A 22856-nucleotide genomic window follows, 5' to 3' on the forward strand; every position below is an offset into this window, starting at 1 on the left:
GAACGCGCTAACCATTGAGCCACGGAAGCTCAGGAATTAAATGGTTGTCCCGTATTGTGGAAAAGTTTTGACTTTTTACGCTACATCTGAGACCCCACAACACCTCTCCCGGGTGGGCTCGAACCACCCACCTTTCGGTTAACTGCTGAACGCACTAACCATTGCGCCACGGAAGCCCAAATATTAATTGGTCGTCAGGTATTGTGGAAAACTCTTGACTTTTACGTCACATCTGAGACCTCACAACACCGCTCCCGGATGGGCTCGAACCACCAACCTTTCGGTTAACAGCCGAACGCGCCAACCATTGAGCCACGGAAGCTCAGTAATTAAATGGTTGTCAGGTATTGTGGAGAAACCTTGACTTTTTACGCCACATCTGAGACCTCACAACACCGGTTTCGGGTGGGCTCGAACCACCAACCTTTCGGTTAACAGCCGAACGCGCCAACCATTGAGCCACGGAAGCTCAGTAATTAAATGGTTGTCAGGTATTGTGGAGAAACCTTGACTTTTTACGCCACATCTGAGACCTCACAACACCGGTTTCGGGTGGGCTCGAACCACCAACTTACTGGTTAACAGCCGAACGCGCTAACCATTGAGCCACGGAAGCCCAAAAATTAAATGTTCGTCAGGTATTGTGGAAAAACTCTGACTTTTAACGTTACATCTGAGACACCACAAAACGCTCCCGGATGGGCTCGAACCACCAAACTTTCGGTTCGTCAGTTATTGTGGAAAACGTTTGACTTTTTACGTTACATCTGAGACCTCACAACACCGCTCCCAGATGGGCTCGAACCACCAACCTATTGGTTAACAGCCGAACGCGCTAACCATTGAGCCACGGAAGTTCAGAAATTAAATGTTCGTCAGTTATTGTGGAAAAACTATGACATTTTACGTTACATCTGAGACCTCACAACACCGCTTTCGGGTGGGCTCGAACCACCAACCTTTCGGTTAACAGCCGAACGCGCTAACCATTGCGCCACGGAAGCCCAAATATTAAATGGTCGTCAGGTATTGTGGAAAAACCGCGACTTTTTACGTCACATCTGAGGCATCACAACACCGCTCCCGGGTACGCTCGAACCACCAACCTTTTGAATAACAGTTGAGCGCGCTAACCATTGCGCCACGGAAGCCCAAAAATTAAATGTTCGTCAGGTATTGTGGAAAAACTCTGACTTTTTACGTCACATCTGAGACCTCACAACACCGCTCCCGGATGGGCACGAACCACCAACCTTTCGGTTCATAGCCGAACGCGCTAACCAATGCGCCACGGAAACCCAAAAATTCAATGGTCGTCAGGTATTGTGGAAAAACTTTGGTTTTTACGTTACATTTGAGATCCCACAACACCGGTCCCGGGTGGGCTCGAACCACCAACCTATTGGTTAACAGCCGAACGCGCTAACAATTAAGCCACGGAAGCTCAGAAATTAAATGGTTATCACGTATTGTGGAAAAGTTTTGAATTTTTATGCTACATCTGAGACCCCACAACACCGCCCCCGGGTGGGCTCGAACCACCAACCTATTGGTTAACAGCCGAACGTGCTAACCATTGAGCCACGGAAGCTCAGGAGTTAAATGGTTGTCCCGTATTGTGGAAAAGTTTTGACTTTTTACGCTACATCTGAGACCCCACAACACCTCTCCCGGGTGGGCTCGAACCACCAACCTTTCGGTTAACTGCTGAACGCACTAACCATTGCGCCACGGAAGCCCAAAAATTAAATGTTCGTCAGTTATTGTGGAAAAACTCTGACATTTTACGTTACATCTGAGACCTCACAGCACCGCACCCGGGAGGGCTCAAACCACCACTCTTTTGAATAACAGCTGAACGCGCTAACCATTGCGCCACTGAAGCCCAAAAATTGAATGGTCGTCAGGTATTGTGGAAAAACCTTGACTTTTTACGCCACATCTGAGACCTCACAACACCGGTTTCGGGTGGGCTCGAACCACCAACTTACTGGTTAACAGCCGAACGCGCTAACCATTGAGCCACGGAAGTTCAGAAATTATATGGTTGTCTCGTATTGTGGAAAAACTCTGACTTTTTACGTCACATCTGAGACCTCACAACACCGCTCCCGGGAGGGCTTAAACCACCAGCTTTTAAATAACAGCTGAACGCTCTAACCATTGCGCCACGGAAGCCCAAATATTAAATGGTCGTCAGGTATTGTGGAAAACTCTTGACTTTTTACGTCACATCTGAGACCTCACAACACCGCTCCCGGATGGGCTCGAACCACCAACCTTTCGGTTAACAGCCGAACGCGCCAACCATTGCGCCATGGAAGCTAGAAACTTATATGGTCGTCAGGTATTGTGGAAAAACTTTGACTTTTTACGTCACATCTGAGACCTCACAACACCTCTCCCGGGTGGGCTCGAACCACCAAACTTTCGGTTAACAGCTGTACGCGCTTACCATTGAGCCACGGAAATTCAGAAATTAAATGTTTGTCCCGTATTGTGGAAAAGTTTTGACTTTTTACGCTACATCTGAGACCCCACAACGCCTCTCCTGGGTGGGCTCGAAACACCAACCTTTCGGTTAACTGCTGAACGCGCTAACCATTGCGCCACGGAAGCCCAAATATTAAATGTTCGTCAGTTATTGTGGAAAAACTATGACATTTTACGTTACATCTGAGACCTCACAACACCGCTTTCGGGTGGGCTCGAACCACTAACCATTCGGTTAACAGCCGAACGCGCTAACCATTGCGCCACGGAAGCCCAAATATTAAATGGTCGTCAGGTATTGTGGAAAAACCTCGACTTTTTACGTCACATCTGAGACATCACAACACCGCTCCCGGGTACGCTCGAACCACCAACCTTTTGAATAACAGTTGAGCGCGCTAACCATTGCGCCAAGGAAGCCCAAAAATTAAATGTTTGTCAGGTATTGTGGAAAAACTCTGACTTTTTACGTCACATCTGAGACCTCACAACACCGCTCCCGGATGGGCACGAACCACCAACCTTTCGGTTCATAGCCGAAAGCGCTAACCAATGCGGCACGGAAACCCAAAAATTAAATGGTTGTCAGGTATTGTGGAAAAACTTTGGTTTTTACGTTACATTTGAGATCCCACAACACCGGTCCCGGGTGGGCTCGAACCACCACTTTCAATAAGTGTTTTATAGGGAATTAAGCTGAATTCGGTCAAAAATTTCTCCAGAAAAAAATGCATTCAAAAAAGTACCGAAAAAATCGCAGGTTTTTCTTCTTCAAGACACAAAATCCGTGAATACGATTTCTTATTGAAAATTGAATTTTAACAGTTTTTTGAATGAATATCGTTACATTGCTTGAATTAAAGCAAAAAGTATAAAAATAATGGTTTCAATGAATATATTTGAAAATAGTGAAGAAATACTCAAAGTATGATTCTTTGGCCGTGAAACGTCGATTTTGAAAATGTTATTAAAAATCGAGGTAAATTTTTAATTATTGTTCAATCGAGATGAAATCACTTTCAATGAGTGTTTTATAGGGAATTAAGCTGAATTCGGTCAAACATTTCTCCAGAAAAAAATGCATTCAAAAGAGTACCGAAAAAATCGCATGTTTTTCTTCTTCAAGATACAAAATCCGTGACAACGATTTCTTATTGAAAAATTGAATTTTAACAGTTTTTTGAATGAATATCGTTATATTTGCTCGAATTAAAGCAAAAAGTATAAAAATAATGGTTTCAGTGGTTATATTTGAAAATAGTGAAGAAATACTCAAAATATGCTTCTTTGGCCGTGAAACGTCGATTTTGAAAATGTTATTAAAAATCGAGGTTCATTTTTATTTATTGTTCAATCGAGATGAAATCACTTTTAATGAGTGTTTTATAGAGAATTAAGCTGAATTGGGTCAAAAATTTCTCCAGAAAAAAATGCATTCAAAAAAGTACCGAAAAAATCGCATGTTTTTCTTCTTCAAGATACAAAATCCGTGACAACGATTTCTTATTGAAAAATTTAATTTTAACAGTTTTTTGATTGAATATCGTTACATTTGCTTGAATTAAAGCAAAAAGTATAAAAATAATGGTTTCAGTGAACATATTTGAAAATAGTGAAGAAATACTACAGTCACTGTTAACAAGATCTAACTGCATTCTCGACGCTCCCACTACCGTGATTATTGCTATCTTTCTGTTGTGCCCTACTTGTGAGAAGTCAGTTCGCTTTCGCTCGTGATCGATCAGTTTTGTTGCCAAATCCGGCCCCATCAAAAACGAGTAACTAGCAAACCGTGTTAAAAAATCTTCTGTTATTGCGTCGCAACCTAAAAAAAATGGCGTGTAAATTCAAGACCAACGTACTTTCGTGAAACATTCAACGCCCGCTATATAAAAAAATAAAATCGAATATCTCTTATCTTATCAGCAACCGACGAAAAATTTGGAATCTCAATTTTTCACACTTCAGAGCACCAGCCACTGTGAACAAGGACTAACTGTATCCTATCTTTCAGGTAGTATAGTATCTATTTTTTACACAATTATCTTTCACTGGTGCTCTCACAAAGAACTTATCCATCCACCGTAACTATGGCTGATACCCAAACAATCCTATCCGAATTACAAAAAATGAGGACAGAGGCTAGGAATGACAATACTGAAGTTGTTAAAAAAATTGAAGCTATCAATAGTAAAATTTCAGATACTAATATTAAGATAGATAAAATATGTCAGAAAGTAAACGAGCATGAATTGAGAATTGAAAAGCTAGAAAAACAGGCCGAGAAAATAGACACCTTAGAATTTGAAACAGGGGCTTTCGCTGAAGAGGTAAATGGGAAGCTAGATCAGAAAAATAAGGAGATCCAGGAATTACAAAAACAACTTGATATTCTTGAAACTGACAATCGCAAAAATAATATAGTAATAACAGGTCTACCAGAAAAAACAGGTGAAGATAGAAATAATCTGGCCAAGGAAGTCAACACTGTACTTAAGGAGTTATTAGGAATTGATTTTAAAATTTTCTCATATCAAGTGTCTAGGAGAGGCGAAAACCGTCGAATAATCTTAAAGCTAAATAACGCCGAACTTAAATCTATAATTCTAAAAAATGCTTATAAATTAAGAGGTTCAAAAATCTATATATCGCATGACTTTACAATACGACAGGAACTTGCAAGGTATCACTTAAGAAATTTTGTTAGAGAAAAGGGGAAAGAACACGCCAAATTTAAAACTAATTTTGCTGTGGAATTTGAACATAACATTTACCATTTTAACGAAACTAAGCTCAGAGTTCAAATAAAACACTAAAACCGCATAAAAACAAAGCCTTTCGAATTTAATCCACATTTTTTAACCTGTAATGAAAGCTGTTTATGCCAATATAAGAAGTGCGAATTTAAATTTCCCTAGCCTTGTTAGCCACTATGCAAAGATAAAAATTGACATTTATGCTCTAACTGAAACATGGTTCCAGAATAATTATTCTGTCTACATCCCAAACTATCTTTTTACTGGTATTGGAAACAGACGAGGAGGCGGTGTGGGTTTTTATGTACATAAGGACATAAATTTCTCTATTTTAGAGGGAACTTGCGTATTTAATAGCGATATTGAGAGTTATGGTATAAAATTGCAAGACACTGGGGACGTTTTTGTTATTATATATCGACCACATTCTTCAAATTTTGACACATTCATAATGACTTGCGAATCTATTTTATGCACTGCAGGCAACTGCAAAGTTAACAAAACAGTACTTGGAGACTTTAATTTCGATTTTAATTCAGATACTCCCTGCCCACAATCTATAATAGATCTCTATTCTAGCTACGGTCTCAAGAGAATGATTTATGCCGCAACTAGGGTAACCTTAAGTACCTCGAGTTGCATAGACAATATATTTACGAGCGCTCAGGCCAATGCTGAAATATTTAGTGATATTGATGTCTCAGACCACCTACCCATCCTCCTTACTTATGATAAAGTCACAACCGGGAAATCCCAGCAAATCAGAGACCTAAGTCAAGCAAATCTTTTAAAATTTGCCAACATTGTCAGTAATATTAATTGGACTGATCTGTACAGCCAGAAAGACTCAGACCTTGCTTATAACTTCTTTGAAGACAAGATAACCGCCGCCTATAATAATAGTTTCAAAATTAAAACTATAAAATTTTCCCCCGAATCCTGGATTACAGAAAACGTAAAACAATCAATTAGAATCAAAAGAAAACTGTTTAAAATTTACAGGAAAAAACCTACCATAGAAAACCATAAGGAATATACCACCTACAGAAATTCTTTAAATAACCAAATACGAAGTGCTAGAAGTACATACATTAGAAATAAGATATCTAAGGCCACATCAAATAAATCCAAGTGGAAAATAATAAATGAAACAACCGGCAGGCTAAAATCGAATTCGCAGATTCCTGGTAGTATCAAACCTAACGCTATTAATATACATTTTACAACAGTTATTGATTCAACCCGAAATTTTAACGTACCGCTTATGTTTAAATCAAACCCATCAACCTTTGCCCTATTTAAAACTTTTGAACTTGAGGTAAAGAATGTAATTGACGGTCTACCTCAATCATCTGCACCAGGAAAAGATGAAATACACCCCAAACCCTTAAAATTTGTAGCAAACTATTTAATAGGTCCCCTTGTCTTCCTAATCAACCTCTCGTTCGCCACAGGAGTTTATCCTGGACGGCTAAAACATGCAATGATAACACCAATTTTAAAAAAACGTGATCCTCTTATCCTTAGTAACTATAGACCTATATCTGTACTCTCGACATTTGCTAAAATTTATGACAAACTTTTTTTAAATAGGCTGAGCTCTTTTTGTGATAAATACAATATCTTATCGACAAACCAATTTGGGTTTCGTAAAGATAGTAGTACCGAGCTAGCCATTACTAACTTATATAAGTCAATTTTGAATGCACTTGAAAAGTCATGGTATTGCCTAGGGATTTTTCTTGACCTTGAAAAAGCTTTCGATAGTGTGCCTCATAAAAGACTATTAGATAAACTGGATCGACTGGGTATAAGAGGACTGTCTCTGAAATGGATATCAAGTTACCTCTCAAATCGGAAATGCTCAACCAAATTAAATAATAATATATCAGATTCGCTGGACATAACTATCGGTGTCCCTCAAGGTTCGGTATTATCCCCACTGCTTTTTAATCTATATATTAACGATATAGTAGAAAAGCTACCCAAAGAGCTTCTTCGTCTTTATGCAGATGACACAGTTTTACTATTGGAAAATAAGCACTTACCTGCTTTAATATTGCAAGGAAACACGTATTTACAAATTATAAACTCTTGGCTAGAGGAAAACGGTCTAAAATTGAACAAATTAAAAACAGAATATATAACAAAAGAGTTGGTGCGACATTCCACTAGGTGGGGACTTCTTCAACAATGACATTGAGAAAATGTTAGGAAAGAATTTCTTCAATCAATCAAATTGTGACAGTTCTATTTAAGGAATGTTGAGAATAGTAGATAAATAGGTCAAGTTTACTGTTGTGTAATTTATTTACTCCTCAACTGTCAGGTACACAAAGCTTGTCAGGAATTCGTCGGATCTTGGAGATTTAAAAACTGCTCATTGTGCTATTTATCTTATTGGTCTTGAGAGTGCTGGAATTCCTTAATCCCTGGTTTGAAAAACGCACCTAAAAATACGCTTACAATCGAAGAAGGGGAGAGGGTTCTTCAACAATGACCTTAGGTCTTTGAAGATGTTAGGAAAATATTTCGTCAATCAAATATTGACAGATCGAGCTAAGGAATGTGGGTCAAAATAGATAAATAGGTCAAGTTTACTATTGTGTTATATACTTACTCGTCAGCTGTTATGGAGGCAAGTACACAAAGGTTGTCAAGAATTCGTCGGATCTTGGAGGTTAACCCTCAAAAACTACTTATTGTATTCTTTATATTACTGATTTTGGGAATGTTAGAATTTCTTAATCTATGGTTTCAGAACTTTGACATAAAAATACGCCTACAATCTAACAACAGAACAGTCAAGGACAATAGATATTTCGCGATAGCTACTTAGGAAATTTAGTATAAAAACCGTGGAACACGACAGAGGAGTGTATCATAATTCGAGAAGACCTTAAACGTGCAACATGGAAAATCAAGAAGCTGTTAAGAGGAAGATTGGCGTAACTAACGAACGAAAAATCAACGGTAGATTCCACATTTCTAGAGAGTTGTTCCTGACAACGGGGTTCGTGAACGGCACCCTCGATCCCGAGATTCGCTTATGTAGGAAGCAGTCGGTAAAAAGTTTCGCCATTTCAACAAGTACATGGGAGAAGTTGATCCCGCGTTTACCCGTATTAGCAGGATGGACGGCGGGCCACGAAACCAATAACTTTGAAATCGTTTTGATCGATAACGCAAATGAAAAAACAACTGTTGTGGCGTATCATAATACGTGTCATATTAAAGATTTACTAAATGACGATTCCATTGTTTTGGACAGTCTAGAAACAGCGGCATTGAACCGAGTTTCGAATGCCGTTAAGGAGCATCTTACTAAGTTAAGTAACCATGAAATTGTATTCACGCACATGACTGATATTATTATAGAATTTTATAATGATATTTATGATAATTTATATGGCGATCACGATCGTATACCGTGTTTAGATGGGCAGCCCGAAAAATTCGACGCAGTTGTGGGTTACTTCACCAATTTCGTAACATCGTACCAAGTGGTAATGAAATTTAATAATGTAATTGAAGAAGAAAATCTTCAAAGTAATTTTTAAAATTATAATGTATTCTCGGTAATTTCGGGTCAAATAACTTATTTGAAAGAGAGAATGCACATGTTAACGCATTTTTAAATTTTTATCTATTTGATAATTTGTATTTTTTCATTGATGTTTCAAAATAAATTGAATTTAAAACTGAAAAACTGTTCCATTTTATATAACTAATACTACACAGAAATGATATAAATTTCTATGTGTTCTAGTTTTTAAATTTTAAGCCTACGAAATATAAAAGTAGATATAACTAAAGTGTAGGAAAAACTTTTAAACTTGTCGAAGTTTTTCGATAGGAACTTATTTTAAATAAAAAGAAGTAAATAAAGTACAAAAACAATTTATTTAAAATTCATAAAAAATATTTACAAAATTTTTTTTAACTCCCTCCCCCCTCCCCTCACTGGACGAGAGAACGACCCTTTTGAATATATGTCTCTGAACTTTTCCGATTACGCCCCCAGCGAAAAGAGCTCCATCGTAGATTCGGAGGAGGCCGAGGCGAATGTTTATGATCAATGGGGTGGGGGGTGTCCCCCTTCGCCTATAGAAGATGTACCATCTTGCGAAATTCTAGAGCAGAGCGAGAGATTTTTTGAACATTTTAATATGTATGGCAGGGAAATATCTCTAAATATAACTGATGATCCGGTGGATAGTATATGTTCTATTACGGAACACGTATTAAGCGAATATAGAGCAACAGATTACGTGCAAATAACTTTACGAAGTCTGGGTATAAACTGTCGTTCGGAACTTGATTTATCCTTTAAAAGACTCGATCAAGTAGACCCTTCTATTCTCTTTGATAAACTAGCCGAGTTACTTTATGATGATGAGATCGAACATTTTTTTCAAGGACCTATAAAAATGATATTTAGGACCCCGTTACACAAGCCAAAAAACAGAGGCTTTAGATCTTTGTCAAAAGGCCGGAGTCTCTGTATCCGAATGCGGTACCTCCGATTCATTCCAGAAATTTAAAGTTTATTTATCCCCCTATTCTATATTTGTTTATAAATTCGAAAACAGAGTTCCAATTCTAATTTTAGGCGAAAACGACCCTACAGATACCAGACCACGCCTCTTTCTACTTAATGAGAATAATCACTATAACGTCAAATGTAACGTAGAAAGCCAAAGTTTTTCCACAATACCTGACGACCATTTAATTCTTGGGCTTCCGTAACGCAATGGTTAGCGCGTTCGGCTGTTAACCAATAGGTTGGTGGTTCGAGCCCATCCGGGAGCGGTGTTGTGAGGTCTCAGATGTGACTTAAAAAGTCAAGGTTTTTACACAATACCTGACGAGCATTTAATTTTTGGGCTCCGTGGTGCAATGATTAGCGCGTTCAGCTGTTAATCGAAAGGTTGAAGGTTCGAGCCCACCCGGGAGAGGTGTTGTGGGGTCTCAGATGTAGCGTAAAAAGTCAAAACGTTTCCACAATACGTGACAGTCATTTAATTTCTGAGGTTCCGTGGCTCAATGGTTAGCGCGTTCAACTGTTAACCAATAGGTTGGTGGTTCGAGCCCACCCGGGAGCGGTGTTGTGGGATCTCAAATGTAACGTAGAAAGCCAATACCTGACAACCATTTAATTTCTGAGCTTCCGTGGCTCAATGGTTAGCGCGTTCGGCTGTTAACCAATAGGTTGGTGGTTCGAGCCCATCCGGGAGCGGTGTTGTGAGGTCTCAGATGAAACGTAAAATGTCAGATTTTTTCCACACTACCTGACGAACATTTAATTTTTGGGCTCCGTGGTGCAATGATTAGCGCGTTCAGCTGTTAATCGAAAGGTTGAAAGTTCGAGCCCACCCGGGAGAGGTGTTGTGGGGTCTCAGATGTAGCGTAAAAAGTCAAAACGTTTCCACAATACGTGACAACCATTCAATTTCTGAGGTTCCGTGGCTCAATGGTTAGCGCGTTCGGCTGTTAAAAAATAGGTTGGTGGTTCGAGCCCACCCGGGAGCGGTGTTGTGGGATCTCAAATGTAACGTAGAAAGCCAAAGTTTTTCCACAATACCTGACGACCATTTAGTTTTTGGGCTTCCGTGGCGCAATGGTTAGCGCGTTCGGCTGTAAACCAATAGGTTTGTGGTTCGAGCCCACCCGGGAGCGGTGTTGTGGGATCTCAAATGTAACGTAGAAAGCCAAAGATTTTCCACAATACCTGACGACCATTTAATTTTTGGGCTTCCTTGGTGCAATGGTTAGCGCGTTCGGCTGTTAACCGAAAGGTTGGTGGTTCGAGCCCAACCGGGAGAGGTGTTGTAGGGTCTCAGATGTAGTGTAAAAAGTCAAAACGTTTCCACAATACGTGACAACCATTTAATTTCTGAGGATCCGTGGCTCAATGGTTAGCACGTTCGGCTGTTAAAAAATAGGTTGGTGGTTCGAGCCCACCCGGGAGCGGTGTTGTGGGATCTCAAATGTAACGTAGAAAGCCTAAGTTTTTCCACAATACCTGACGACCATTTAATTTTTGGGCTCCGTGGTGCAATGATTAGCGCGTTCAGCTGTTAATCGAAAGGTTGAAAGTTCGAGCTCACCCGGGAGAGGTGTTGTGGGGTCTCAGATGTAGTGTAAAAAGTCAAAACGTTTCCACAATACGTGACAACCATTTAATTTCTGAGGATCCGTGGCTCAATGGTTAGCACGTTCGGCTGTTAAAAAATAGGTTGGTGGTTCGAGCCCACCCGGGAGCGGTGTTGTGGGATCTCAAATGTAACGTAGAAAGCCTAAGTTTTTCCACAATACCTGACGACCATTTAATTCTTGGGCTTCCGTGGCGCAATGGTTAGCGCGTTCGGCTGTTAATCAATAGGTTGGTGGTTCGAGCCCATCCGGGAGCGGTGTTGTGAGGTCTCAGATGTGACGTAAAAAGTCAAGGTTTTTACACAATACCTGACGAGCATTTAATTTTTGGGCTTCCGTGGTGCAATGGTTAGCGCGTTCAGCTGCTAACCACTAGGTTGGTGGTTCGAGCCCACCCGGGGGCGGTGTTGTGGGATCTCAAATGTAACGTAGAAAGCCAAAGTTTTTCCACAATACCTGACGACCATTTAGTTTTTGGGCTTCCGTGGCGCAATGGTTAGCGCGTTCGGCTGTAAACCAATAGGTTGGTGGTTCGAGCCCACCCGGGAGCGGTGTTGTGGGATCTCAAATGTAACGTAGAAAGCCAAAGATTTTCCACAATACCTGACGACCATTTAATTTTTGGGCTCCGTGGTGCAATGATTAGCGCGTTCAGCTGTTAATCGAAGGGTTGAAAGTTCGAGCTCACCCGGGAGAGGTGTTGTGGGGTCTCAGATGTAGCGTAAAAAGTCAAAACGTTTCCACAATACGTGACAACCATTTAATTTCTGAGGATCCGTGGCTCAATGGTTAGCACGTTCGGCTGTTAAAAAATAGGTTGGTGGTTCGAGCCCACCCGGGGGCGGTGTTGTGGGATCTCAAATGTAACGTAGAAAGCCAAAGTTTTTCCACAATACCTGACGACCATTTAATTCTTGGGCTTCCGTGGCGCAATGGTTAGCGCGTTCGGCTGTAAACCAATAGGTTTGTGGTTCGAGCCCACCCGGGAGCGGTGTTGTGGGATCTCAAATGTAACGTAGAAAGCCAAAGTTTTTCCACAATACCTGACGACCATTTAATTCTTGGGCTTCCGTGGCGCAATGGTTAGCGCGTTCGGCTGTTAACCAGTAGGTTGGTTGTTCGAGCCCAACCGGGAGAGGTGTTGTGGGGTCTCAGATGTAGCGTAAAAAGTCAAAACGTTTCCACAATACGTGAAAACCATTTAATTTCTGAGGTTCTGTGGCTCAATGGTTAGCGCGTTCGGCTGTTAACCAATAGGTTGGTGGTTCGAGCCCACCCGGGAGCGGTGTTGTGGGATCTCAAATGTAACGTAGAAAGCCAAAGTTTTTCCACAATACCTGACGACCATTTAATTCTTGGGCTTCCGTGGCGCAATGGTTAGCGCGTTCGGCTGTTAACCAATAGGTTGGTGGTTCGAGCCCATCCGGGAGCGGTGTTGTGAGGTCTCAGATGTGACGTAAAAAGCCAAAGTTTTTCCACAATACCTGACGACCATTTAGTTTTTGGGCTTCCGTGGCGCAATGGTTAGCGCGTTCGGCTGTAAACCAATAGGTTGGTGTTTCGAGCCACCCGGGAGCGGTGTTGTGGGATCTCAAATGTAACGTAGAAAGCCAAAGATTTTCCACAATACCTGCCGACCATTTAATTTTTGGGCTCCGTGGTGCAATGATTAGCGCGTTCAGCTGTTAATCGAAAGGTTGTAAGTTCGAGCTCACCCGGGAGAGGTGTTGTGGGGTCTCAGATGTAGCGTAAAAAGTCAAAACGTTTCCACAATACGTGACAACCATTTAATTTCTGAGGATCCGTGGCTCAATGGTTAGCACGTTCGGCTGTTAAAAAATAGGTTGGTGGTTCGAGCCCACCCGGGAGCGGTGTTGTGGGATCTCAAATGTAACGTAGAAAGCCAAAGTTTTTCCACAATACCTGACGACCATTTAATTCTTGGGCTTCCGTGGCGCAATGGTTAGCGCGTTCGGCTGTAAACCAATAGGTTTGTGGTTCGAGCCCACCCGGGAGCGGTGTTGCGGGATCTCAAATGTAACGTAGAAAGCCAAAGATTTTCCACAATACCTGACGACCATTTAATTTTTGGGCTTCCTTGGTGCAATGGTTAGCGCGTTCGGCTGTTAACCGAAAGGTTGTTGGTTCGAGCCCAACCGGGAGAGGTGTTGTAGGGTCTCAGATGTAACGTAATATGTCATAACTTATCCACAATACGTAACAGCCATTTCATTTCTGAGGTTCCGTGGCTCAATGGTTAGCGCGTTCGGCTGTTAAAAAATAGGTTGGTGGTTCGAGCCCATCCGGGAGCGGTGTTGTGAGGTCTCAGATGTGACGTAAAAAGTCAAGGTTTTTACACAATACCTGACGAGCATTTAATTTTTGGGCTTCCGTGGCGCAATGGTTAGCGCGTTCGGCTGTTAACCAATAGGTTGGTGGTTCGAGCCCATCCGGGAGCGGTGTTGTGAGGTCTCAGATGTGACGTAAAACGCCAAAGTTTTTCCACAATACCTGACGACCATTTAGTTTTTGGGCTTCCGTGGCGCAATGGTTAGCGCGTTCGGCTGTAAACCAATAGGTTGGTGTTTCGAGCCACCCGGGAGCGGTGTTGTGGGATCTCAAATGTAACGTAGAAAGCCAAAGATTTTCCACAATACCTGCCGACCATTTAATTTTTGGGCTCCGTGGTGCATTGATTAGCGCGTTCAGCTGTTAATCGAAAGGTTGTAAGTTCGAGCTCACCCGGGAGAGGTGTTGTGGGGTCTCAGATGTAGCGTAAAAAGTCAAAACGTTTCCACAATACGTGACAACCATTTAATTTCTGAGGATCCGTGGCTCAATGGTTAGCACGTTCGGCTGTTAAAAAATAGGTTGGTGGTTCGAGCCCACCCGGGAGCGGTGTTGTGGGATCTCAAATGTAACGTAGAAAGCCAAAGTTTTTCCGCAATACCTGACGACCATTTAATTCTTGGGCTTCCGTGGCGCAATGGTTAGCGCGTTCGGCTGTTAACCAATAGGTTGGTGGTTCGAGCCCATCCGGGAGCGGTGTTGTGAGGTCTCAGATGAACGTAAAAAGTCAAGGTTTTTACACAATACCTGACGAGCATTTATTTTTTGGGCTTCCGTGGCGCAATGGTTAGCGCGTTCAGCTGTTAACCAATAGGTTGGTGGTTCGAGCCCACCCGGGAGCGGTGTTGTGGGATCTCAAATGTAACGTAGAAAGCCAAAGTTTTTCCACAATACCTGACGACCATTTAGTTTTTGGGCTTCCGTGGCGCAATAGTTAGCGCGTTCGGCTGTAAACCAATAGGTTGGTGTTTCGAGCCACCCGGGAGCGGTGTTGTGGGATCTCAAATGTAACGTAGAAAGCCAAAGATTTTCCACAATACCTGCCGACCATTTAATTTTTGGGCTCCGTGGTGCAATGATTAGCGCGTTCAGCTGTTAATCGAAAGGTTGTAAGTTCGAGCTCACCCGGGAGAGGTGTTGTGGGGTCTCAGATGTAGCGTAAAAAGTCAAAACGTTTCCACAATACGTGACAACCATTTAATTTCTGAGGATCCGTGGCTCAATGGTTAGCACGTTCGGCTGTTAAAAAATAGGTTGGTGGTTCGAGCCCACCCGGGAGCGGTGTTGTGGGATCTCAAATGTAACGTAGAAAGCCAAAGTTTTTCCACAATACCTGACGACCATTTAATTCTTGGGCTTCCGTGGCGCAATGGTTAGCGCGTTCGGCTGTTAACCAATAGGTTGGTGGTTCGAGCCCATCCGGGAGCGGTGTTGTGAGGTCTCAGATGAACGTAAAAAGTCAAGGTTTTTACACAATACCTGACGAGCATTTAATTTTTGGGCTTCCGTGGCGCAATGGTTAGCGCGTTCAGCTGTTAACCAATAGGTTGGTGGTTCGAGCCCACCCGGGAGCGGTGTTGTGGGATCTCAAATGTAACGTAGAAAGCCAAAGTTTTTCCACAATACCTGACGACCATTTAGTTTTTGGGCTTCCGTGGCGCAATGGTTAGCGCGTTCGGCTGTAAACCAATAGGTTGGTGGTTCGAGCCACCCGGGAGCGGTGTTGTGGGATCTCAAATGTAACTTAGAAAGCCAAATAATTTCCACAATACCTGACGACCATTTAATTTTTGGGCTCCGTGGTGCAATGATTAGCGCGTTCAGCTGTTAATCGAAAGGTTGAAAGTTCGAGCTCACCTGGGAGAGGTGCTGTGGGGTCTCAGATGTAGCGTAAAAAGTCAAAACGTTTCCACAATACGTGACAACCATTTAATTTCTGAGGATCCGTGGCTCAATGGTTAGCACGTTCGGCTGTTAAAAAATAGGTTGGTGGTTCGAGCCCACCCGGGAGCGGTGTTGTGGGATCTCAAATGTAACGTAGAAAGCCAAAGTTTTTCCACAATACCTGACGACCATTTAATTCTTGGGCTTCCGTTGCGCAATGGTTAGCGCGTTCGGCTGTTAACCAATAGGTTGGTGGTTCGAGCCCATCCGGGAGCGGTGTTGTGAGGTCTCAGATGTGACGTAAAAAGTCAAGGTTTTTACACAATACCTGACGAGCATTTAATTTTTGGGCTTCCGTGGCGCAATGGTTAGCGCGTTCAGCTGTTAACCACTAGGTTGGTGGTTCGAGCCCACCCGGGGGCGGTGTTGTGGGATCTCAAATGTAACGTAGAAAGCCAAAGTTTTTCCACAATACCTGACGACCATTTAGTTTTTCGGCTTCCGTGGCGCAATGGTTAGCGCGTTCGGCTGTAAACCAATAGGTTGGTGGTTCGAGCCCACCCGGGAGCGGTGTTGTGGGATCTCAAATGTAACGTAGAAAGCCAAAGATTTTCCACAATACCTGACGACCATTTAATTTTTGGGCTCCGTGGTGCAATGATTAGCGCGTTCAGCTGTTAATCGAAGGGTTGAAAGTTCGAGCTCACCCGGGAGAGGTGTTGTGGGGTCTCAGATGTAGCGTAAAAAGTCAAAACGTTTCCACAATACGTGACAACCATTTAATTTCTGAGGATCCGTGGCTCAATGGTTAGCACGTTCGGCTGTTAAAAAATAGGTTGGTGGTTCGAGCCCACCCGGGGGCGGTGTTGTGGGATCTCAAATGTAACGTAGAAAGCCAAAGTTTTTCCACAATACCTGACGACCATTTAATTCTTGGGCTTCCGTGGCGCAATGGTTAGCGCGTTCGGCTGTAAACCAATAGGTTTGTGGTTCGAGCCCACCCGGGAGCGGTGTTGTGGGATCTCAAATGTAACGTAGAAAGCCAAAGTTTTTCCACAATACCTGACGACCATTTAATTCTTGGGCTTCCGTGGCGCAATGGTTAGCGCGTTCGGCTGTTAACCAGTAGGTTGGTTGTTCGAGCCCAACCGGGAGAGGTGTTGTGGGGTCTCAGATGTAGCGTAAAAAGTCAAAACGTTTCCACAATACGTGAAAACCATTTAATTTCTGAGGTTCTGTGGCTCAATGGTTAGCGCGTTCGGCTGTTAACCAATAGGTTGGTGGTTCGAGCCCACCCGGGAGCGGTGTTGTGGGATCTCAAATGTAACGTAGAAAGCCAAAGTTTTGCCACAATACCTGACGACCATTTAATTCTTGGGCTTCCGTGGCGCAATGGTTAGCGCGTTCGGCTGTTAACCAATAGGTTGGTGGTTCGAGCCCATCCGGGAGCGGTGTTGTGAGGTCTCAGATGTGACGTAAAAAGCCAAAGTTTTTCCACAATACCTGACGACCATTTAGTTTTTGGGCTTCCGTGGCGCAATGGTTAGCGCGTTCGGCTGTAAACCAATAGGTTGGTGTTTCGAGCCACCCGGGAGCGGTGTTGTGGGATCTCAAATGTAACGTAGAAAGCCAAAGATTTTCCACAATACCTGCCGACCATTTAATTTTTGGGCTCCGTGGTGCAATGATTAGCGCGTTCAGCTGTTAATCGAAAGGTTGTAAGTTCGAGCTCACCCGGGAGAGGTGTTGTGGGGTCTCAGATGTAGCGTAAAAAGTCAAAACGTTTCCACAATACGTGACAACCATTTAATTTCTGAGGATCCGTGGCTCAATGGTTAGCACGTTCGGCTGTTAAAAAATAGGTTGGTGGTTCGAGCCCACCCGGGAGCGGTGTTGTGGGATCTCAAATGTAACGTAGAAAGCCAAAGTTTTTCCACAATACCTGACGACCATTTAATTCTTGGGCTTCCGTGGCGCAATGGTTAGCGCGTTCGGCTGTAAACCAATAGGTTTGTGGTTCGAGCCCACCCGGGAGCGGTGTTGCGGGATCTCAAATGTAACGTAGAAAGCCAAAGATTTTCCACAATACCTGACGACCATTTAATTTTTGGGCTTCCTTGGTGCAATGGTTAGCGCGTTCGGCTGTTAACCGAAAGGTTGGTGGTTCGAGCCCAACCGGGAGAGGTGTTGTAGGGTCTCAGATGTAACGTAATATGTCATAACTTATCCACAATACGTGACAGCCATTTCATTTCTGAGGTTCCGTGGCTCAATGGTTAGCGCGTTCGGCTGTTAAAAAATAGGTTGGTGGTTCGAGCCCATCCGGGAGCGGTGTTGTGAGGTCTCAGATGTGACGTAAAAAGTCAAGGTTTTTACACAATACCTGACGAGCATTTAATTTTTGGGCTTCCGTGGCGCAATGGTTAGCGCGTTCGGCTGTTAACCAATAGGTTGGTGGTTCGAGCCCATCCGGGAGCGGTGTTGTGAGGTCTAAGATGTGACGTAAAAAGCCAAAGTTTTTCCACAATACCTGACGACCATTTAGTTTTTGGGCTTCCGTGGCGCAATGGTTAGCGCGTTCGGCTGTAAACCAATAGGTTGGTGTTTCGAGCCACCCGGGAGCGGTGTTGTGGGATCTCAAATGTAACGTAGAAAGCCAAAGATTTTCCACAATACCTGCCGACCATTTAATTTTTGGGCTCCGTGGTGCAATGATTAGCGCGTTCAGCTGTTAATCGAAAGGTTGTAAGTTCGAGCTCACCCGGGAGAGGTGTTGTGGGGTCTCAGATGTAGCGTAAAAAGTCAAAACGTTTCCACAATACGTGACAACCATTTAATTTCTGAGGATCCGTGGCTCAATGGTTAGCACGTTCGGCTGTTAAAAAATAGGTTGGTGGTTCGAGCCCACCCGGGAGCGGTGTTGTGGGATCTCAAATGTAACGTAGAAAGCCAAAGTTTTTCCACAATACCTGACGACCATTTAATTCTTGGGCTTCCGTGGCGCAATGGTTAGCGCGTTCGGCTGTAAACCAGTAGGTTTGTGGTTCGAGCCCACCCGGGAGCGGTGTTGCGGGATCTCAAATGTAACGTAGAAAGCCAAAGATTTTCCACAATACCTGACGACCATTTAATTTTTGGGCTTCCTTGGTGCAATGGTTAGCGCGTTCGGCTGTTAACCGAAAGGTTGGTGGTTCGAGCCCAACCGGGAGAGGTGTTGTAGGGTCTCAGATGTAACGTAATATGTCATAACTTATCCACAATACGTGACAGCCATTTCATTTCTGAGGTTCCGTGGCTCAATGGTTAGCGCGTTCGGCTGTTAAAAAATAGGTTGGTGGTTCGAGCCCATCCGGGAGCGGTGTTGTGAGGTCTCAGATGTGACGTAAAAAGTCAAGGTTTTTACACAATACCTGACGAGCATTTAATTTTTGGGCTTCCGTGGCGCAATGGTTAGCGCGTTCAGCTGTTAACCACTAGGTTGGTGGTTCGAGCCCACCCGGGGGCGGTGTTGTGGGATCTCAAATGTTACGTAGAAAGCCAAAGTTTTTCCACAATACCTGACGACCATTTAGTTTTTGGGCTTCCGTGGCGCAATGGTTAGCGCGTTCGGCTGTAAACCAATAGGTTGGTGGTTCGAGCCCACCCGGGAGCGGTGTTGTGGGATCTCAAATGTAACGTAGAAAGCCAAAGATTTTCCACAATACCTGACGACCATTTAATTTTTGGGCTCCGTGGTGCAATGATTAGCGCGTTCAGCTGTTAATCGAAAGGTTGAAAGTTCGAGCTCACCCGGGAGAGGTGTTGTGGGGTCTCAGATGTAGCGTAAAAAGTCAAAACGTTTCCACAATACGTGACAACCATTTAATTTCTGAGGATCCGTGGCTCAATGGTTAGCGCGTTCGGCTGTTAAAAAATAGGTTGGTGGTTCGAGCCCACCCGGGAGCGGTGTTGTGGGATCTCAAATGTAACGTAGAAAGCCAAAGTTTTTCCACAATACCTGATGACCATTTAATTCTTGGGCTTCCGTGGCGCAATGGTTAGCGCGTTCGGCTGTTAACCAATAGGTTGGTGGTTCGAGCTCATCCGGGAGCGGTGTTGTGAGGTCTCAGATGTGACGTAAAAAGTCAAGCTTTTTACACAATACCTGACGAGCATTTAACTTTTGGGCTTCCGCGGCGCAATGGTTAGCGCGTTCGGCTGTTAACCAATAGGTTGGTGGTTCGAGCCCATCCGGGAGCGGTGTTGTGAGGTCTCAGATGTGACGTAAAAAGTCAAGGTTTTTACACAATACCTGACGATCATTTAATTTTTGGGCTTCCGTGGCGCAATGGTTAGCGCGTTCAGCTGTTAACCAATAGGTTGGCGGTTCGAGCCCACCCGGGAGCGGTGTTGTGGGATCTCAAATGTAGCGTAGAAAGCCAAAGTTTTTCTACATTACCTGACGACCATTTAATTTTTGGGCTTCCGTGGCGCAATGGTTAGCACGTTCGGCTGTTAACCAATAGGTTGTTGGTTCGAGCCCACCCGGGAGCGGTGTTGTGGGATCTCAAATGTAACGTAGAAAGCCAAAGTTTTTCCACAATACCTGACGACCATTTAATTTTTGGGCTTCCGTGGCGCAATGGTTAGCGCGTTCGGCTGTTAACCGAAAGGTTGATGGTTCAAGCCCACCCGGGAGCGGTGTTGTGGGATCTCGAATGTAACGTAGAAAGCCAAGTTTTTCCACAATACCTGACGACCATTTAATTTTTGGGCTTCCTTGGCGCAAGGGTTAGCGCGTTCATCTGTCAATCAAAAGGTTGGTGGTTCGAGACCACCCGGGAGCGATGTTGTGGGATCTCAAATGTAACGCAGAAAGCCAAAGTTTTTCCACAATACGTGACGACCATTTAATTTCTGAGCTTCCGTGGCTCAATGGTTAGCGCGTTCGGCTGTTAACCAATAGGTTGGTGGTACGAGCCCATTCGGGAGCGGTGTTGTGAGGTCTCAGATGCGACGTAAAAAGTCAAGGTTTTTCCACAATACCTGACGACCATTTAATTTTTGGGCTTCCTTGGCCCAATGGTTAGCGCGTTCGGCTGTTAACCGAAAGGTTGGTGGTTTGAGCCCAACCGGGAGAGTTGTTGTAGGGTCTCAGATGTAACGTAATAAGTCATAACTTATCCACAATACCTGACAACCATTTAATTTCTGAGCTTCCGTGGCTCAATGGTTAGCGCGTTCGGCTGTTAACCAATAGGTTTGTGGTTCGAGCCCATCCGGGAGCGGTGTTGTGAGGTCTCAGATGTGACGTAAAAAGCCAAAGTTTTTCCACAATACCTGACGACCATTTAGTTTTTGGGCTTCCGTGGCGCAATGGTTAGCGCGTTCGGCTGTAAACCAATAGGTTGGTGTTTCGAGCCACCCGGGAGCGGTGTTGTGGGATCTCAAATGTAACGTAGAAAGCCAAAGATTTTCCACAATACCTGACGACCATTTAATTTTTGGGCTCCGTGGTGCAATGATTAGCGCGTTCAGCTGTTAATCGAAAGGTTGAAAGTTCGAGCTCACCCGGGAGAGGTGTTGTGGGGTCTCAGATGTAGCGTAAAAAGTCAAAACGTTTCCACAATACGTGACAACCATTTAATTTCTGAGGATCCGTGGCTCAATGGTTAGCACGTTCGGCTGTTAAAAAATAGGTTGGTGGTTCGAGCCCACCCGGGAGCGGTGTTGTGGGATCTCAAATGTAACGTAGAAAGCCAAAGTTTTTCCACAATACCCGACGACCATTTAATTCTTGGGCTTCCGTGGCGCAATGGTTAGCGCGTTCGGCTGTAAACCAATAGGTTTGTGGTTCGAGCCCACCCGGGAGCGGTGTTGCGGGATCTCAAATGTAACGTAGAAAGCCAAAGATTTTCCACAATACCTGACGACCATTTAATTTTTGGGCTTCCTTGGTGCAATGGTTAGCGCGTTCGGCTGTTAACCGAAAGGTTGGTGGTTCGAGCCCAACCGGGAGAGGTGTTGTAGGGTCTCAGATGTAACGTAATATGTCATAACTTATCCACAATACGTGACAGCCATTTCATTTCTGAGGTTCCGTGGCTCAATGGTTAGCGCGTTCGGCTGTTAAAAAATAGGTTGGTGGTTCGAGCCCATCCGGGAGCGGTGTTGTGAGGTCTCAGATGTGACGTAAAAAGTCAAGGTTTTTACACAATACCTGACGAGCATTTAATTTTTGGGCTTCCGTGGCGCAATGGTTAGCGCGTTCGGCTGTTAACCAATAGGTTGGTGGTTCGAGCCCATCCGGGAGCGGTGTTGTGAGGTCTCAGATGTGACGTAAAAAGCCAAAGTTTTTCCACAATACCTGACGACCATTTAGTTTTTGGGCTTCCGTGGCGCAATGGTTAGCGCGTTCGGCTGTAAACCAATAGGTTGGTGTTTCGAGCCACCCGGGAGCGGTGTTGTGGGATCTCAAATGTAACGTAGAAAGCCAAAGATTTTCCACAATACCTGCCGACCATTTAATTTTTGGGCTCCGTGGTGCAATGATTAGCGCGTTCAGCTGTTAATCGAAAGGTTGTAAGTTCGAGCTCACCCGGGAGAGGTGTTGTGGGGTCTCAGATGTAGCGTAAAAAGTCAAAACGTTTCCACAATACGTGACAACCATTTAATTTCTGAGGATCCGTGGCTCAATGGTTAGCACGTTCGGCTGTTAAAAAATAGGTTGGTGGTTCGAGCCCACCCGGGAGCGGTGTTGTGGGATCTCAAATGTAACGTAGAAAGCCAAAGTTTTTCCACAATACCTGACGACCATTTAATTCTTGGGCTTCCGTGGCGCAATGGTTAGCGCGTTCGGCTGTAAACCAGTAGGTTTGTGGTTCGAGCCCACCCGGGAGCGGTGTTGCGGGATCTCAAATGTAACGTAGAAAGCCAAAGATTTTCCACAATACCTGACGACCATTTAATTTTTGGGCTTCCTTGGTGCAATGGTTAGCGCGTTCGGCTGTTAACCGAAAGGTTGGTGGTTCGAGCCCAACCGGGAGAGGTGTTGTAGGGTCTCAGATGTAACGTAATATGTCATAACTTATCCACAATACGTGACAGCCATTTCATTTCTGAGGTTCCGTGGCTCAATGGTTAGCGCGTTCGGCTGTTAAAAAATAGGTTGGTGGTTCGAGCCCATCCGGGAGCGGTGTTGTGAGGTCTCAGATGTGACGTAAAAAGTCAAGGTTTTTA

At 43.9% G+C, this 22856-nt stretch overlaps 11 non-coding genes across 11 annotated transcripts; 10 read left to right on the forward strand and 1 right to left on the reverse strand.

Annotated features, from left to right (window-relative positions):
* Window positions 1-1225: 1225 nt before the first annotated feature.
* On the reverse strand, window positions 1226-1298 carry TRNAH-AUG (transfer RNA histidin (anticodon AUG)). Its single transcript has one exon. It is a non-coding gene; the product is annotated as a tRNA-His (tRNA).
* A 9557-nt stretch (window positions 1299-10855) lies between these two features.
* Window positions 10856-10928, forward strand: TRNAY-GUA (transfer RNA tyrosine (anticodon GUA)). The gene has a single exon. It is a non-coding gene; the product is annotated as a tRNA-Tyr (tRNA).
* Window positions 10929-11883: 955 nt separating this feature from the next.
* On the forward strand, window positions 11884-11956 carry TRNAY-GUA (transfer RNA tyrosine (anticodon GUA)). The gene has a single exon. It is a non-coding gene; the product is annotated as a tRNA-Tyr (tRNA).
* A 367-nt stretch (window positions 11957-12323) lies between these two features.
* Window positions 12324-12396, forward strand: TRNAY-GUA (transfer RNA tyrosine (anticodon GUA)). The gene has a single exon. It is a non-coding gene; the product is annotated as a tRNA-Tyr (tRNA).
* Window positions 12397-13350: 954 nt separating this feature from the next.
* Window positions 13351-13423, forward strand: TRNAY-GUA (transfer RNA tyrosine (anticodon GUA)). Its single transcript has one exon. It is a non-coding gene; the product is annotated as a tRNA-Tyr (tRNA).
* A 1979-nt stretch (window positions 13424-15402) lies between these two features.
* On the forward strand, window positions 15403-15474 carry TRNAY-GUA (transfer RNA tyrosine (anticodon GUA)). The gene has a single exon. It is a non-coding gene; the product is annotated as a tRNA-Tyr (tRNA).
* A 661-nt stretch (window positions 15475-16135) lies between these two features.
* On the forward strand, window positions 16136-16208 carry TRNAY-GUA (transfer RNA tyrosine (anticodon GUA)). Its single transcript has one exon. It is a non-coding gene; the product is annotated as a tRNA-Tyr (tRNA).
* A 367-nt stretch (window positions 16209-16575) lies between these two features.
* Window positions 16576-16648, forward strand: TRNAY-GUA (transfer RNA tyrosine (anticodon GUA)). Its single transcript has one exon. It is a non-coding gene; the product is annotated as a tRNA-Tyr (tRNA).
* Window positions 16649-17602: 954 nt separating this feature from the next.
* TRNAY-GUA (transfer RNA tyrosine (anticodon GUA)) lies at window positions 17603-17675 on the forward strand. Its single transcript has one exon. It is a non-coding gene; the product is annotated as a tRNA-Tyr (tRNA).
* A 1542-nt stretch (window positions 17676-19217) lies between these two features.
* On the forward strand, window positions 19218-19290 carry TRNAY-GUA (transfer RNA tyrosine (anticodon GUA)). The gene has a single exon. It is a non-coding gene; the product is annotated as a tRNA-Tyr (tRNA).
* A 2128-nt stretch (window positions 19291-21418) lies between these two features.
* On the forward strand, window positions 21419-21491 carry TRNAY-GUA (transfer RNA tyrosine (anticodon GUA)). Its single transcript has one exon. It is a non-coding gene; the product is annotated as a tRNA-Tyr (tRNA).
* The last annotated feature ends 1365 nt before the right edge of the window (window positions 21492-22856 follow it).

The sequence above is a fragment of the Phalangium opilio genome, unplaced genomic scaffold, assembly GCF_054372755.1.
Source record: "Phalangium opilio isolate 3A_F unplaced genomic scaffold, DU_Popi_V2 ptg000329l_1, whole genome shotgun sequence".
NCBI classification, from domain to species: Eukaryota; Metazoa; Arthropoda; class Arachnida; order Opiliones; family Phalangiidae; genus Phalangium; species Phalangium opilio.